The following is a 17,958-nucleotide window of genomic DNA, read 5'->3' as shown; positions in this document are numbered from 1 at the left end:
TCTCTATTACTCTTATTCTGCTTTGTTTTTCATCATTGCATATACTACCAGTCGTATCATACTTTTATTAATTTATTTGCTTACCAGCCATCTTCCTTGACTAGAATTTAAATTCCATGAGAGCAGGCTTTGCCTGTTTTGCTCAATGCTGTGTTACCATCTGGCACATGCAATGTGTGCAATAAAATCTGTTGAATGAATAAATGACTAAAAAACATACTCAATCCCCCAGATGAAGAAAACTTTGTAAAGACTGGGACCACTTAAGAATGAGTTTTCAGAGAAATTAATATGAAATTGAAAATGTGATTATTTATAGATCTCAATATATCCCGTTCTATCAGTAACTGACTACTCTATGGGATTATCTAAAGAGGAAGGTTATATCTACCTATCACAAACAAGTTGGTAAATCTTTAACAAGTATATGTAAAAGACAGCCTTTATACATGTTTTTTGGTATACATATATAAGAATTTCTCAGTTAAAAATCTAGAAGTCAATTTTCTGGGGCTTCGGAATGTACCTTTTAAATTTTATTATATATTATCAAATTCATCTCCCAAATACTTGTGTCCATTTATGTATGATACATATATTAAAAACTTACCATTCTAATGTATATGAAATGGTATTTGTCATTTTCCCAATTACTAGCAATGTTATGTACCTTTTCACCTGTTTATTAGACATATGGGTTTTCTTCCCCATAAATTATTGATTCATATCCTTGGTGTATTTTTAAGTGGAGTTGATTATTTCTTATTATAGTAGTTATTTATATATTCAGGATACTGATTCTTTGTTAATATTTTTTGTCTTACTAAAGTTAAAATTTTTTATTTAGTCAAATTTATTCATTTTTTTCCCTTTCCGACTTTTTTTGGGTCTTACTCTAGAAATCCTACCTAGCTAAGGTTATAAAGGCATTCTATATTTTATTCTAAAAGTTTTGAAGTTATCTTTTCTCTTTTTGACCTTTCCTGTAACTGGAATTTATTCTTATATATGGTATTGTATAATACACCATATACAATATTTCCATCTGGGAACCCAATAACATAATACTATTTTATTATGCCAAGTTTCCATATATATTTGAATGTTTCAGGCCTTTCTTTTCTGTTTTATTATTAATCTACTTATCGATCCCTGAGCCAACACCACACTTTGAATTTATTACTGCTTTAAAAATTAAGTCTAGTTATTTGATTGCATGATCCTCTTTGTCCATTTCCAAAACAGTCTTTTTTGGGGGAGCAGAGTCTTGCTCTGTCACCTGGGCTAGAGTGCTGTGGCATCAGCCTAGCTCACAGCAACCTCAAACTCCTGGACTCAAGCAATCCTCCTGCCTCAGCCTCCTGAGTAGCTGGGACTACAGGAACGTGCCAACACATCCAGCTAATTTTTCTATTTTTAGTAGAGATGGGGTCTCACTTTTGCTCAGGCTCGTCTCGAACTCCTGACCTCAAGCAATAATCCCGCCTTGGCCTCCCAGAATGCTAGGATTACAGGGCTGAGTCACGGTGCCCAGCCTCCAAAACAGTCTTGATAATTCTTGGACCTTTACTTTTCCAGGTGAATTTTTCAACCAGTTTTTTTTAACTCCACAAAAGTCTTGTTAAGATTTATATTGGACTGTACCGATGCTGTAGATTGAACTGGGGGAGGTGAGTGATAATTTGGATTTACTTTTATCTGTCCTTAAAATGTCTTATAATTTTTCTGAGTAAATCTTTTATTAGAAAGAGTCCAAGGCAGCTTACAGATGGTATTGTGAATTGTACTGTTTTCTCCCTATTATGTTTTCTAATTGATTTTTGCTGATATGCTGGCAAACTATTGGTTTTCTATGCTGACCTTATCTCTAGCAACCTTCCCAAACTCTTATTAGTTCTAATAGTATACAGATTCTCTTATAATTATTTCATTTACACTTAATGATAATATTTTTCTTCCTTCCCAATCCTTATGTCTCTTTTCCTCTCCTCTTTCTTATCTAATTACTTTAGCTAAAATCTCCAGTATAATGATAAACAGTAGCAGTGGTAGCGGACATCCTTGTTTTGTTTCCACGTTAAAGGGTTTACTTTTAATATTTTTGCAATCAAGAATAATGTATTTCTCTTTTAGTTCTAATTTGATACGATAGAGCTTTTGCTCTTCTGTTCTCTTTGCCAAGAACACCCTTAAAAAATGGTATGTGCCTGGCTTGCTCCTTTACTTTAATATGTTCATGGTTCAAATGTGATCTCCTCAGAGTCCTTCCCTGACCACATCTTGTCACTCCCTATCTCCTTTATAATGCTTTATTTATCTGTATTGTAATTATTGTCACTGATATTCATCTGTCTGTCCAACTCCTCCACTAGAATGTGAGTATTATAGACCAAGATGTTGCAGTGTAGTTTGTTTACTGCTATTTTCCCAGCACTCAGAACACTACCAGGCAGAGCGGTTTGCTACGTATCTTTCAAAAAAAAAAAAAAAGGAAAAAGAAAAACTAACTTTGAGTTTTCTTGATTCAGTTCTCTTTTGGCCTTTCTGGTATCTCATCAATTTTTCTCTTTCTTTTCCTTCTATGTTATTTGTATTTTCGCTATTGCTTTAAAGGTGAATACAAAATGCATTTCCCTCATACTTCGTTTTTAATAAGCACATTCAAGAAAGACTAACTTTCTATTTCTGCAAAATTTCAATTAACTGCACGTTACAAATTTTGCTATGTAATATTTTTTGTTATTTAATTCTAAGTATTTTGTAATTTAGTGTTTGATGTGCATATATTATACATGTACTTTCTATTTTTAAACTACTACTGATGAATTATTTTTTCATTTCAGCCAGGGAATGTGGTTTGCATGACAAAAACTTCCTTTGGGACCCAGGTCGTAGTTAATTTTTTTTTTTTTAGGAATACATGTATGCTTTAAATAAATCCACATTCTCCATTTATTAGCTAGAGCACTGTCTATAGATATCTATTTAATCAAGTATAGTAATTACACTGTTTAAATCTTTTGTTGTCTACTTTTTGTTTTATCTGTTACTTTCTAACATATGTTAAATATTCAACCATGACTGGATATTTATTAATTTCTCTATGTAACTTTCAATTTTTGCTTTCTCAACTCCAAGTCAAAACAGAGCCAAATCAAGAAAATTCAAGGCTTGCTTTTTTAATTTTGAGACATAGTCTCGCTCTGTCATCTCAGCTACAGTGCAGTGACATCATCATAGCTCACTGCGACCTCAAATTCCTGGCCTCAAGTGATCCTCCTAACTCAACCTCCCAAGTAGCTGGGACTATAAGTAAACACTACCACACCTGGCTATGTTTTTCTGTTTTTAGTAAGGAGGGGATCTTGCTCTTGCTCAGGCTGGTCTGAAACTCCTGAGCTTAAGCTATCCTCCCACCTGGGCCTCCCAGAGAGCCACCATACCCAGCCTAGTTTTATTTATTTATTTTTTTTAAAGATACATAGACAAACTTTTTTGCCAAGTAATGTTCTGAGTGGTAGGAAAATAGCAATAAACAAACCATATCAACTGCTGCAGTTTTATAAGACTATAATTTTTATATTTTTTTGGTAGTTGCTATAGTTTGGGTATGTCTGTTCCCCAAACCTCACGTTGAAATTTGATCCCCAGTGTTGGAGGTGGGGCCTAATGAGGTGTTTGGGTCCTGGGAGTGGATCATTCATGAATGGCCTGGTACCCTCCTCATGGTAATAAGTGAGTCCTAACTGTATTAGTTCCCACTATGGCTGGGTTTAAGAGCCTGGCACCTCCCTCTCTCTCTCTTGTTCCCACTCTCTTGCCACGTGATCTCTGCACATGCCTGCTTCCTTTTGCCTTCTACCATGAGGAGCATGAGTTCCGTACCAGAGGAAAACTGCAGTGTCATGCTTCTTGTACAGCCTGAAGAACTGTGAGCCAAATAAACCTTTTTCTTCATACACTACCGAGCCACAGGTATTACTTTATAGTAACACAATTGGACTAAGATGTATTTCTTTTATTATGATCCAGTGTCCTTTATCTTCAATAATGCCATTTTGCCTTAAATTCTGTTCCTGTTTCATGTTAATTTTGTTAAACCACTTTTCTTTTTGTTGTCTACTAGTAGCTACTACTGATAAAATCATAGTCCCTTAAGATAAATCATTCTCCCATGTTACTTATCCTCTTAAATTTAATCACAAGTTCATTTTATGTGAGGACTATTTCCCAGAGAAGTCTTATATACTCAAGGTTGGCATCATTTTATTTTGTGATTTGAAATTTTTAAATTATGAACTTATCTTCAGCAAGTACTATTTTTCAGAGTCTTATATCTCTTAGGTTATGGAGGCAGTTTCACATTTGTCTTTGTTGAGCCCCTAAGTTTAATGATTCCAGACCAATTTTTATACTTATTTACTGATTTAGAGTCCTTACTCTATAAGGAGACTATCAAATCGAACTCTACCTTCATGTGTAATATTTATTGGCCTAAGGCTCCAGATCTCATAATTCAGCCTTTTATATCCTCTGGGCAAACAGCAAGCTTACCTGAAACTTTCTGGGTCTGTGGGGACCCTTTTTTAGTCCAATTTCATAGCTAACAATCTCCCTTCAGGCTCTAAGCTTTATATATACTTGATCAGTTCCAACTACCTGGAGGGCATAAAGCATGTGGCTGGACTTTCCTATGAAGATTAAGACATAAATCTCCAGTACTTATGGTACCAAGACATGCATACCACTATGAGACATTTAGGATTTAGTTCCTGCTTAACTTTCTTAAGTTCCCCCTGCCTCTTGTTACTGGCACCTATGAATATCGCCTCAATTTTAAGAGAAATCTTTTTTTGTATATATTTTATTGACAGTTTATAACTGGAAAGTGGTAAGAAGTCTGCCACAATAGCTGAACTATACTGTCTAGAAGACTTTACACATATACATACATATATAAGATATATTAACAAATATATCACAGTTGTATAACAAGTGTTAATGAAATATTTTTAGAAACCGCCCCCAAATTTAACCACTCTAACCAATAAACTCTTTCCTTTTTTTCCATATTCTCTCCAGTCTGTATTCATGAACATATCCACTTTTTCTGCAGTCCCCATCCCCCCAGCCACAGCCCAGTACCAGTTCGTGGCCTGTTAGGAACCGAGCCGTGTACCATTGCCTGAGCTCTGCACCCCTCGCTGTGGAAAAATTGTCTTGCATGAAACTTAGGAATTGGCCCAGGGCCGCACAGCAGGAGGTGAGTGGCGGATGAGCAAGTGAAGCTTCATCTGTATTTACAGCCACTCCCCATCACTCGAATCACTGCCTGAGCTCCACCTCCCCCACCACAGTCCGTGGAAAAATTTGTCTTCCATGAAACCAGTCCCTGGTGCCAAAAAGGTTATGGACCACTGCACTTTTTTTTAACACAGCTGTGATCAAAGCAGGGTACTACTCAAATTTTTATCAAAATCATTTTCCACTGAGTCTTCAAAATTGTAATATAATATTCCATTTAGTGACTATTTCATTATTTCCTAAAATATTCCCTGAATACTGGATGTTTTGATTGTTTCAATTAAAATAAGTCTTCAGTGTTCTGCTTCAGATAATTACAAGGTAACTTATATTAGAATAACCTTGCCATACATGACAATTACACACGCTGGACAAAACAAAAAGCCAATCATTAAGGCAAAAGACAGAGATCAAAAGCAGATAGGAACTGGAGGGAAGTCACCCTTAAATGAAAAGAACTACACTGGATAGAATTTTTATGAGACTTCTGCCTGAGGATACTTATCAGCCTATGTTGCAATGATCACTTAGAACTGAAGCAGAAACTTGCTGTCTTGCCAGTTTAGGGAGGACAAAGTCTAGGGTTGCCAGAGCAGCTGGAAATTGAAAGATGAATATCCAGAAAGGAAGGTCCTGAAAAATTTCTGTACAAGTTATGCCCAAATATTTGGATGATCTTTGAGGAAGACTCCAAAGTTCCCAGCAAAAAGAAACAACTGGAAGGTGGAAAGATCCAAGATGAAATTTCTGGTGCTGCCTGTCACAGAAGAATAAAGTAGAAATTTGAATCCAGTCACATTAAATGTCTACTAAGACAAATCATAGAAAAAGACAGAATCCAAAGTCTACAACCTATCAACCATAATGCTCATTACACAAGTAAAATTTACTAGAATGAAGAAACAGGAAAATAAAAAAGACCTAGAGACAAGAGCAAAAGAAGCTCATAGAAACCAAAACCTGAATGATCTAAATGTCAGAATTAGCAAAGACTTTAAAGCAAATATGTTTGAGTATTTAAAGGAAAATACAGTCATAATAAATGTACATGAGAGAATCTCAGCTTAGAGACAGAAGCTATGAAAAAGAACCAAATGGAAATTCTAGACCTTAAAAAGTACAATATCTGAAATGAAAAAATTCACTGGATGACCTTAACAGGAGATCAAATAGCATAAAAAGGTCACTTAACTGGAAAATCAATAGATCTTACCAAATCTAAATCTGAAATTATAAACAGATCTTCAGAAATTTAAAGTATAGTATCAAGTGGGTCTAACTGTGCAACAGGAGAGGAGAGATAATGAAACAAAAATATTTAATAAATGTCCAAAATTTTCCAAATTTCATGAAAAACAAGCTTTCACATCCAAGAAGTCAGCAAACTCCAAGCAGGGTAATTATAAAGAAAATTACATACAGACACATTATAGTCAAAAGGATGAGAACACTGAAGATACAAAGCACATTGTGAAAACAGCCAGAGAAAAGTAATATTACATGCAGTGGGAAAAGTGATATGAATGATACCTGACTTCTATACAGTCAATTGATTTGCAATAGAGGCACCAAAGCAATTTCAAGGGACAAAGGAAAATCCTTTCAACAAATCCTAATGGAATAACTAAATAAATTTTTAAACAAATGAACATACCTCATACTATAAAAAAATTTGAACTGAATTTCAAACTATAAAGTGTCTAGAAGAAACCACTTGATACCCAACAACACAGATATTCAAGAATAAGAATTTTTCACAGCATCTTCATTTATAATAGTCCAAACTGGACACAATCTAAATGGCATCAATATAAGAACAGATATAAATTTTCTGGCATATTCACACAATGGAAATACTACTCAGCAATAAAAAGAAACAAACTTTTGATACACAGAAGAATATGGAAAATCTAACTGATACTATACTGAGCCAAATAAACCACCCTAGAAAGTTCATTCTGTATGATTCAATTTATGCAAAGTTTAGAATAGGCAAAATTAATCTACAGTAAAAAAAAAAATTAGAAAAAGTAGCTGCTTCAGGATGGGGCTTCCCGATTGACTGAGAAGGAGCATGTACTGATGCTGTAATGCATTGTCGTATTTCTCCTTTTCAGGAAAGAACAACTTTGTCCCCAGCTCCTGGGAGTACTTCCAGCACAAAGCCCCCAGTGTCTGTCCCTTCTGGGTATGGTGATTACCTATTATCAGACACTGATCAACATGGGGTTATAAAGGCCCAGCGCCATGCCCCAACTTGGGATAGTTCTGGTGGGTCACTGTAGCTTCAGAACTCTCCAGTACTGCAGTTCAACTTTCCCTTGGCCCCAACTGTTTCCTTCCCATCGGTTCCCTTCCATGGATGTGACTCTCAAGAGCATTGCCTAATAAAGTGGTTCTAAAAATACTATTCCTGGACTAGCAGTATCAGCACACCTGGGAATAAGTGAGAAATGCAAATTTGTGGGTCCCACTCCAGACCTACAGAATCAGAAAGCAGAACTCTCATCCACATATAAAGAGTTTCCTATCAGCTTTTTGTGCCTCACTCTTAAATATATTCAGATGGGTAGAGAATGGGATAAATCTCATATAAAAGAATACGCCCCTTAAAAAGGAGGTAAAACCCCTAATTGAAAGAAATAAGACCATGCAAACAGAAAAAAAAATTCTAACGAGGAGGGGGTGGAGTAAGATGGCTGAATAGAAACCACTGGTGATTCTCCACATGAACATCCTCAACAGCTATCCACAAAAAGGAGCACCTTCAAAAGAACCAAAAATCAAGTGAAGTGATCACAGTATCTGGTTTTAACATTACATCAAGGAAAAAAAAACATTGAAGAGGGCAGGAAACAGTCTTCCATTGCCTATGCCACCCTTCTCCCATCCCCCAGCAGTACAGTGACAGCACGCTAAGTAGAGAGAGAATTTGTGTGCCCAGGGAAGGGAGAGTGAAGTGACTGTAGGACTTTGCATGGGAACTCAGGGCTTCCCTGTCATAGAGGAACACAGCATAGGACAGAATTCTGTTAGCACCCATGGAGGAAGCATTTAGACCAGCCTGGCTAGGGGGAAATACTCCAACCCAAAATCTGAGTTCTGCTACCCCACCACCAGCTGACAAAAAGTGGCCTGGGGCCAGGAATAAATTCCTAAGGCAGTCAGGCCACAAAGGCTGCAGTCTTTTGGCAACTCCTGCGGCTGTGCTGGTACAGAGCCAGTGGATGTGGGATGCACATGACCCAGTAGAGACACCATCAGTGGCAGTGGCGGACAAGCCAGTGTCTGTGTCACCCCTCCCCCAACTCCAGGCAGTGCAGCTCAGGGGAAGTCTTCTTCCACTTGGGGAAAGGTAAGGGAAGAGTTCAGAGGACTTTGTTTTGCAACCCGGGTACCAGCTCAGCGACAGTAAAATAAAGTACTAAGCAGACTCCTGAAGCCCCTGATTCCAGGCCTTAGTTCCTAGATGGCATTTCTAGACAGACCTTGGACCAGAAGGAAACATGCTGCCTGGAAGGGAAGGACCCAGTCTTGACAGATTCACCACCTGCTGACTAAAGAGCCCTTCAGCTTTGAATAGACATCAGAGGTAGTGAGGGCAAAAGCCACCACAGGCTATGAGTGAGACTGGGCAGGCTTCAGGTGTAATCTGACATTGATGGCCATGAGGGTGTGCCCACTTCACTTTTCCCCAAACTCCAGCAGCCCAGCATAGAGAATGAGGGAAGAGAGTGAGAGACTTTGCCTAGTAATCCAGGTAATTACCCTGTATTTTACCCAAGTCCACCAAGGCAGTACCACCAGGAGTCTGCAAGAGTCAAAGCATTAGTGGGCTTGGGGTGCCACCAGTGCTGACATGGCTGTAGTGACTTAGATCATAACACTCAATTCCCTTTGAATATCTAGAAAGCCTTCTCAAGAAGGATGGGTTCAAACAGCCCCAACTGTGAAGACTAAAATAAATACCTAACTCTTCAACGCCCAGACACCAACGAATATCTACAAGCATCAGGAACATCCAGGAAGACATCACCAAATGAACTAAATAAGCCACCAGTGACCAATGCTGGAGTGATGGAGACATGTGACCCTGCAGACAAAGAATTCAAATTAACTGTCCTGAAGAAGCTCAATGTACTTCAAGACAATGCAAACAACGAATCTGAAGCCTATAAGAGAAAGTTAACACAGAGCTTGAAATGATTTTTAAAACTCAAGTAGAAATTCTGGAGCTGAAAAATTCAATCAACAAACTGAAAAATGCAACAGAGTCTCTCAACAGTAGAACTGATCAAGCAGAAGAAATAATTAGTGAGCTTGAAGACAGGCTATTTGAAAATACACAGTCAGAAGAGAAAAAAGAAAAGAAAGAATGAAACACAACTACAAGATCTAGAAAATAGCTTCAAAAGAGCAAACCCAAGAGTTACTGGCCTTAAAGAGGAGGTAGAGAGAGAGACTGTGTGGGGGCTGGGCCTAGAAGAATGGATGGATGGATGGAAAGAATGCGAGCAGGGTGAATGAAGGGACAGGAGAAAACTGCCTGCCCACAGCTGCTTGTCTGCTGTGTGCAAAGGTCAGCTGAAAACAGCTGACCTGTATGCAAGTTGTTAAAGAAATTAGCAAATGGCCCTGACCCTTTGCACGAGTCCTTGGAAATAAATATGGGGAGGAACTTGGCTTAGGAGGCCATTTTCTCCTTCAGAGACTTTGACCTCTCTCCTTCTCTCTAAATAGTATGTGTTTCGAGTAATTATTCCTTTGCTACCGAGCTCAGGAGCAAAAAGCTGCCACTACAAGTGGTGACCCTGACATGATTCAGGAATCCGCACAGCTAGTGAGCGTTTTTGTAGTCTAGACTACAAGGGGAATCATCTCAGTAAGGGAAAGTCCTGCCTGCTGCTTTTTGAAAGGGACCGACACATGTAGTTCAAAAAGGGATTTCCAATAAGGGGCAGCACCTGACAGAAGATCAGTGATTTATCTGCACACTTTGCAACAACTCTTAAAAGCTGCCCAGTGTTCTGCTGAATCAAAAGCTTTACAACAACTCTTATGGGCAATAAGACAGCATTGTCCCTAGTTCCCAGACGAGGGCATGTTGGATTTAGAGCTCTGGGAGCAAGTAGGGAAGGTTTTCAAGAAGAATCTTAGGCAGGGGATTCTGGTGCCCCTTGCCGCGTTAACTACATGGAGCCTAGTGCGAACAGCAATGATTCCCTTATGTGTTCCTATGGGTTCTAATCTGTTAGAACCCACTCCTCCTCTTCCTCTGTGGTCTGCTCCGCTGGAGGAGCTGGCGTCCCCTGCAGTAAAATTCCCAAATCCTGAGCCATTCTCTCTACCATCGCCTTCTGCAGCTCAAAAGGAGGAGCAGCTACCTTCTCCTCCTCCTCCTCCTCTCAAAGGGGATCTCCATTCCACCCCTGGTAAACCATGGACTTTTCAACATTCCCTATGAGAGGGCCAATCTTTATGGGGATGAGATTTGCTAGAACAATGGAATCTTCTCCTAACTACCCAGCCTTTTCATTAGAGTCCACTGCTCAGGTACATCCAATACAACCCACACCTTTAAAATGGACTACTAATTAGCTCATCTGGAGAGAGCAGTGGCCCATTAAGCAGGATAAATTAAAACATTTAAAATCTCTTGTCCAGGACCAACTTAAAGCGGGACATACAGAACCTTCCCTGAGCCCATGGAACACTCCTGTATTCATCATACCTGAAAAGAACAGTAAGTGGCATTTACTACAGGACCTAAGAGCGCTTAATGCTATTATAGGCCCAATGGGACCGCTACAATCCGGCCTTCCCCAGCCATTGTTAATTCCAAGAGATTGGCCTTTGATTGTAATAGAGGTAACATGAGGAAGAGGATATGTTTGTGTTCAAACTTTGATAGGTCCCAAGTGGTTCCCTTCCAGACGAGTTTGCCTACAGGCGAATACATTCGCCTACATCATCAATCAACAATCAACCCAACAACCCGATTCCATAAATGAAATGTCTCCCCTTCCAGCTGCCAGCGACAGGGGTCCCGCTGCGACAGGCACATAACACCATGACAGCACCCGGGATCACATGGGGTCAACTGAAACAACTAGGGACACAGGCCTCAGCTATCATGACACAATTGAGGGCTCCTCCTACCCAGGGGAACACTTCTCTGGTGTATTTGGCTATTGTTGCCCATAATAGCAGTCAGGTAACCCAAGGGCTGCTCCACAGCCTTGTTCTCCTTTTATTTCTCCCAGGCAGTACAGCCACAGTTTACTGGGCTCATGTCTTAAACCTGCCTGTGTTTAAGCCCCTAACATGGTGGGACCTGGAGATCTCTCTGTCTACTCAACATGGACTGGAGGGGTATGGTTGCCTCCACATTCCTGGCAGAGAAATGAAACAGACTGGTTTATCATTCCTCTAATCCTCCTGTGTGTGTTACCTACTTACATAATACAACATGGTACATTCCCATGACTACCCAAAAATATCTATATTATCAACTGGTTGTGCTTGGTCTTTTTTTTTTTTTTCAGCATATTATGAGGGTACAAAAGTTTAGGTTATGTATATTGCCCTTGCCCCACCCCCCCAAGTCAGAGCTTCAAGCGTGTCCATCCCCTAGATGGTATGCACCTGCACTCATTATGTATGTATACACCCATCCCCTTCCCCCCCACCCGATTAATGTTATTCCTAAATGTGCTCTTAGGTGATGATCAGTGAAACCAATTTGATGGTGAGTACATGTGGTGCTTATTTTTCTATTCTTGGGATACTTCACTTAGAATGGGTTCCAGCTCTATCCAGGAAAATATAAGCGGTGCTATATCACCATTGTTTCTTACAGCTGAGTAGTACTCCATGGTACACATATACCCCATTTTATTAATCCACTCATGTATTGATGGGCACTTGGGTTGTTTCCACATCTTTGCAGTGTGAATTGTGCTGCTATAAACATTCGAGTGCAGATGTCTTTTTTATAGAATGTCTTTTGTTCTTTTGGGTAGATGCCCAGTAATGGGATTGCTGGATCAAATGGTAGGTCTACTTGTATCTGTTTAAGGCATCTTCCATATTGCTTTCTACAGAGGTTGCACTAGTTTGCAGTCCCACCAGCAGTGTATGAGTGTTCCTATTTCTCCACATCCACGCCAACATTTATTGTTTTAGGACTGTTTGATAAAGGCCATTCTCACTGGAGATAAGTGATACCTAATTGTGGTTTTGATTTGCATTTTCCTGATGATTAGAGATGGTCATGCTTGGTCTTGTCACTTTCTGTCTCTTTTACTTTCTAGGATCCGCCAAGTGATGACCTCCCAACGCCATTATGAAAAGACACTGGCTGAAGCTTACATCTCTCTTTCTTCTACTCACACTCTGTCTCTAATTTTAAATAAACAAAAAGGGGGACATGTAGGGGCTGGGCCTAGATGAAAGGATGGATGGATAGAAAGAATGCGAGCAGGGTGAATGAAGGGACAGGTGAAAACTGCCTGCCCACAGCTGCTTGTTTGCTGTGTGCAAAGGTCAGCTGAAAACAGCTGACCTGTATGCAAGTTGTTAAAGAAATTAGCAAACGGCCCTGACCTTTTGCACCAGTCCTTGGAAATAAATATGGGGAGGAACTTAGCTGAGGAGGCCATTTTCTCCTTCAGACTTTGGCCTCTCACCTCTCTAAACAGTATGTGTTTCGAGTAATTATTCCTTCGCTACCAAGCTCAGGAGCAAAAAGCAGCCGCTACGAGACTGGGGTAGAAAGATTATTCAAAAAAATAAGAGAAGAGAAATTTCCAAACCTAGAGAAAGATATCAATATTTAGGTACAAGAAGGTCACAGAACACCAAGCAGATTTAACCCAAACAAGACTACCTCAAGGCATTTAATAATCAAGCTCTCAAAGAACACAGATTAAACAAAGGTCCTAAGGGAGTCAAGAAAAAAGAAAAAAATAACATATCCAAGAGCTCAGACACATCCACATCTAGCAACAGACTTCTCGGTGGAAACCTGAGGCAAGGAGAGTGTGGCATTACATGTTCAAAGTGCTGAAGGAAAAAAACCTTAAACCTAGAATATTATATCCTGCAAAAATATCCTTCAAACATGAAGGAGAAATAAATACTTTCCCAAACAAACAAAAGCTGAGGGATTTTATCAACACCAGACATGTCCTACAAGAAGTGGTAAAAGGAGTTCTTCAATATGAAAGCAAAGGATGTTAATGAGCAATAATAAATCAACTGAAGGAATAAAACTCACTGGTAACAGTACACAAATATAGTATACTCTATTATTATAATTGCAGTATATAAGCCACTTATATCTTGAGTAAGAAAACTGAAAGACAACCCTATCAAAAAATATTAACTATAAGAACTTTTTGATAGAGTATAAAAACATAAATGGAAACAACAAAAAGTTAAAAAGCAGGTGGCAATGGAGTTAAAGTGTAGAATTTCTGTTAGATTTCTCCTTGCTTGGTTATTTGTAAGCAGAGCCATCATATGTTTAAAATAACTGGCTATAAAATGATTTTTTGCAAACCCTCATGGTAACATGAAATCAAAAAATCTACAATGTGTACACAAAATATAAAAAGCAGAAATTAAAACACACTATCAGAGAAAATCTCTTTTAACAAGGAAGACAGGAAGGAAGAAAGGACCAAAAAACAACCAGAAATCAAATAACATGGTAGTAGTAAGCCGTTACCTATCAATAACAACAATGAATGCGAATGGACTAAACTCTCCAATCAAAACACATTAAGTGGCTGAATGAATAAAATAAGAAGACCTAGCTATATGTTATCTACAAGAAACTCACTTCACCTATAAAGATGCATATAGACTGAAAATAAAGAAATGGAAAAAGATATTCCATGCAAATATAAACTAAAAAAGAGCAGGAGTAGCTATATTTCAATCAGATAAAATAGGTTTCAAGAAAAAATTGTAAAAAGAGACAAAGAATGACATTATATGATGATAAATGGGTCAATTCAGCCAGAGAATATAAGAATTCTAAATATATATGCACTCAACACTGGAGCACCCAGATATATAAAGAAAACATTGTCAGAGCCATAGAGAGAGGTAGACCCCAATGCAATAATTGTTGGAGATCTCAACACTCCATTTTCAGCATTGGACAGATCATACAGACAGAAAATCAACAAGGACACATCAGACCTAATCTGCACTATAGACCAGATATACTTAATAGAAATTTACAGAATGTTCATCCAACAGCTGTAGAATAAGAAGTTCTTCTCCTCAGCCATGGATCATTCTCAAGGATAGACCGTATGTTAGGCCACAAAACATGTCTTAAAAAATTTTTTAAAAATTGAAACAAATTCAAGTATTTTCTCTGACCACAATAGAATAAAATTAGAAATCAATGACTAGAGGAACACTGGAAACTATACAAACACATGGAAATTAAACAACATGCTCCCGAATGACCAGTGGGTCCATGAAGAGATTAAGAAGGAAATAAAAAAAAATTTCTCCAAAAACATGAAAATGAAAACATATCAAAACCTCTGAGAAACAGGAAAAGCAGTAATAAGAGGGAAGTTTATAGGAAAAAGTGCCTACATCAAAAAAGTAGAAAAGCTTTAAAAAAAAAAAAAAACCCTAACAATGCATCTTAAAGAACTAGAAAAACAAGAGGAAACCAAACCCCAAATTAGTGGAAGGAAAGAAATAATAAAGATCAAAGCAGAAATAAACGAAATTGAAAATCAAAAATATACAAAAGATCGAGGAGATGAAAAGTTGGTTTTTTTGAAAAGATAAAACTGACAAACCTTTAGCCAGATGGAGAAAAAAAGAGAAAAGACTCAAATAAATAAAATCAGAGATGCAAAAGGACACATTACAACTGCAACTGCAGGAATCCAAAGGATCATTAGAGACCAACTACATGCCGATAAGTTGGAAAACCTAGAAGAAATGGATAAATTCCTAGACACATACAACCTACTAAGAATGAACCAGGAAGCAATTCAAAATCTGAATAAACCAATAACAAGTAACAAGGTAGAAGCAGTAATAAAAAGTCTTCCATCAAAGAAAAGCCCAGGATCTGATGGCTTCAAAGCTGAATTCTACCCATTCAAAGAAGAACTAATACCAATCCTACTTAAACTATTTCAAAAAATTGAGGAGAAGGGAATACTCCCAAACTCATTTTACCTGATCTGTATAACCCTGATACCAACACCAAAGACACAACAGGAAAAGAAAACTATAAGGCAATATCTCTGATGAACATAGATGCAAAATCCTCAACAAAATACTAGCAAATCGAATTCAATAACACATTAAAAAGACTATTCATCACAATCCAGTGGGAGTCATCCTAGGGATGCAAGGATGGCTCAACATATGCTAATCAATCAATGTGATACATCATATCAACAGACCGAAGGACAAAAACCATATGATCATTTCAATTGATGCTGAAAAACATTCAATAAAATTCAACATCCCTTCCTGATAAAAACTCTCAAAAACAGTATATAGAAGGAACGTACCTCAACACAGTAAAAGCCATACATGTCAGATCCACACCTAGTATCACAGTGAATGGGGAAAAACTGAAAGCTTTTCCTCTAAAATTTGGAACAAGACAAGGATGCCTACTCTCACAACTGTTATTCAACATAGTGCTGGAAGTTCTAGCTAGAGCAGTCAGACAAGAAAATAAATACATACATACATAAATAAATAAAGGGTATCCAAATTGGAAAGGAAGACATCAAATACTCTTGTTTGCAGATGATATGATCTTATATCTAGAGAAACCTAAATACTCCACATACCAAAAAAAAAACCTATTAGAAATTGATAAAAAAAAAATTCAGTGAAGTTGAAGGATACAAAATCAACACACAAAAATCAGTAGCATTTCTATATGCCAACAGCAAACAATCTGAAAAAGAAACCAAGAAAGTAATGCCATTTATAATAGCCACAAATAAAATAAATTATCTAGGAATAAATGTAACTAAAGAAGTGAAAGATCGCTATAATGAAAACTGTGAAACATTGATCAAAGAAGCTGAAGAGGAAACAAAAACATGGAAAGACACTCCATGCTCACGGATTGGAAGAATCAATATTAAAATGTCCATACTATACAAAGCAACTTATAGATTCAATGCAATCCCCATCAAAATACCAATGACATTCTTCATAGAAATGGAAAAAAATAATCCTAAAATTTATACAGATCCACAAAAGACCCAGAAGAGACAAAGCCATCCTAATCAAAAACAACAAAACTGAAGGAATCACATTATCTGACTTCACACCAGACCAATGGAACAGAATTAGAGAACCCAGAAATAAGTCCACACATCTATAGTGAACTTATCTTCAAAAAAAGTGCCAAGATAATATAGTGGGGAAAGGACAGTCTTTTCAATAAACGGTGCTGGGAAAATTGGACATCCATATGCAGAACAATGAAACTGGACCCTTATCTTTTGCCATATACAAAAATCAAATCAAAATGTATTAAAGACTTAAACACAAGATGTGAAACTATGAAACTAGTAAAAGAAAACATTGGGGAAATACTTCAGGACATTGGTCTGGCAAGGAGTTCTTGAGTAATATCCTCAAAGCATAGGCAACCAAAGTAAAATTGGACAAATGGAATCACATCAAGATAAAAAGCTTTTGTACTACAAAGGAAACAATCAACAAAGGGAACAGACAAACCACACAGAATGGGAAAAAATATGTGCAAACTACCCATTTGACAAGGGAATAATAACTAGAATATATAAGGAGCTGCAAGAACTCAATAGGAAAAAATCAAATAACCTGATTAAAAAATGGGCAAAGGATATGAATAAATACATTTCAAAAGAAGACATAAAAAACAGCCAACAGGTATATGAAAAAATGTTCATCATTAATCATCAGAGAGATGCAAATCTAAACTACAATGAGATACCATCTCATCCTAGTTAAAATGGCTTTTATCAAAAACACAGGCAATAACGAATGCTCATGAGGATGTAGAGAAAGGGAAACCCTTGTATGCTGTTGGTGGGAATGTAAATTAGTGCCATCCTATGGAGAACAGTATGGAGGCTCCTCAAAAACTAAAAATAGAACTAGAATATGACCCAGCAATCTCACTTCTAGTTATATACCCAAAAGAAAGGAATTCAGTATATTGAAAAGATCTGCACTCCCATTTTTATTGCAGCCCTATTCACAATAGCCAAGATTTGGAATCAACCTAATTGTCCATCAACAGATGAAGAGATAAAGAAATTTGGTATGTATATAATACACAAGGGCATAATACATAATCATAAAAAAACAATGAAATCCTGCTATTTGCAACAACATGGATCAAACTGGAGAGTGTTATGGTAAGTGAAATAAGCCAAGCACAGAAAGACAAATCTCACATGTTCTCACTCATATGTGAGAGCTAAATATTAAAAACAATTGATCTCATACAGAGAATAGAATGATGGTTACCAGAGACTGGGAAGGGTAGCGGGGAGGGTGGGATAAAGTGGGGATGGTTAATGGGTGCAAAAATATAGTTAGATAATCATAATAGAGTGGACAATATTTGATAGCACAGCAAAGTGCCTATAA

General features: G+C 37.7%; 1 protein-coding gene across 1 annotated transcript in view; it reads right to left on the bottom strand.

The window, feature by feature from the left end:
* Positions 1-17,958, bottom strand: part of RFX7 (regulatory factor X7) — a 138,465-nt gene that overhangs the window by 71,586 nt on the left and 48,921 nt on the right. The window lies entirely within an intron of this gene.

The sequence above is a fragment of the Eulemur rufifrons genome, chromosome 2 (genome assembly GCF_041146395.1).
Source record: "Eulemur rufifrons isolate Redbay chromosome 2, OSU_ERuf_1, whole genome shotgun sequence".
Lineage (NCBI taxonomy): Eukaryota > Metazoa > Chordata > Mammalia > Primates > Lemuridae > Eulemur > Eulemur rufifrons.
Note: the sequence above shows the minus strand (reverse complement) of the source record. Positions and strands in the feature narration are given on the sequence as shown.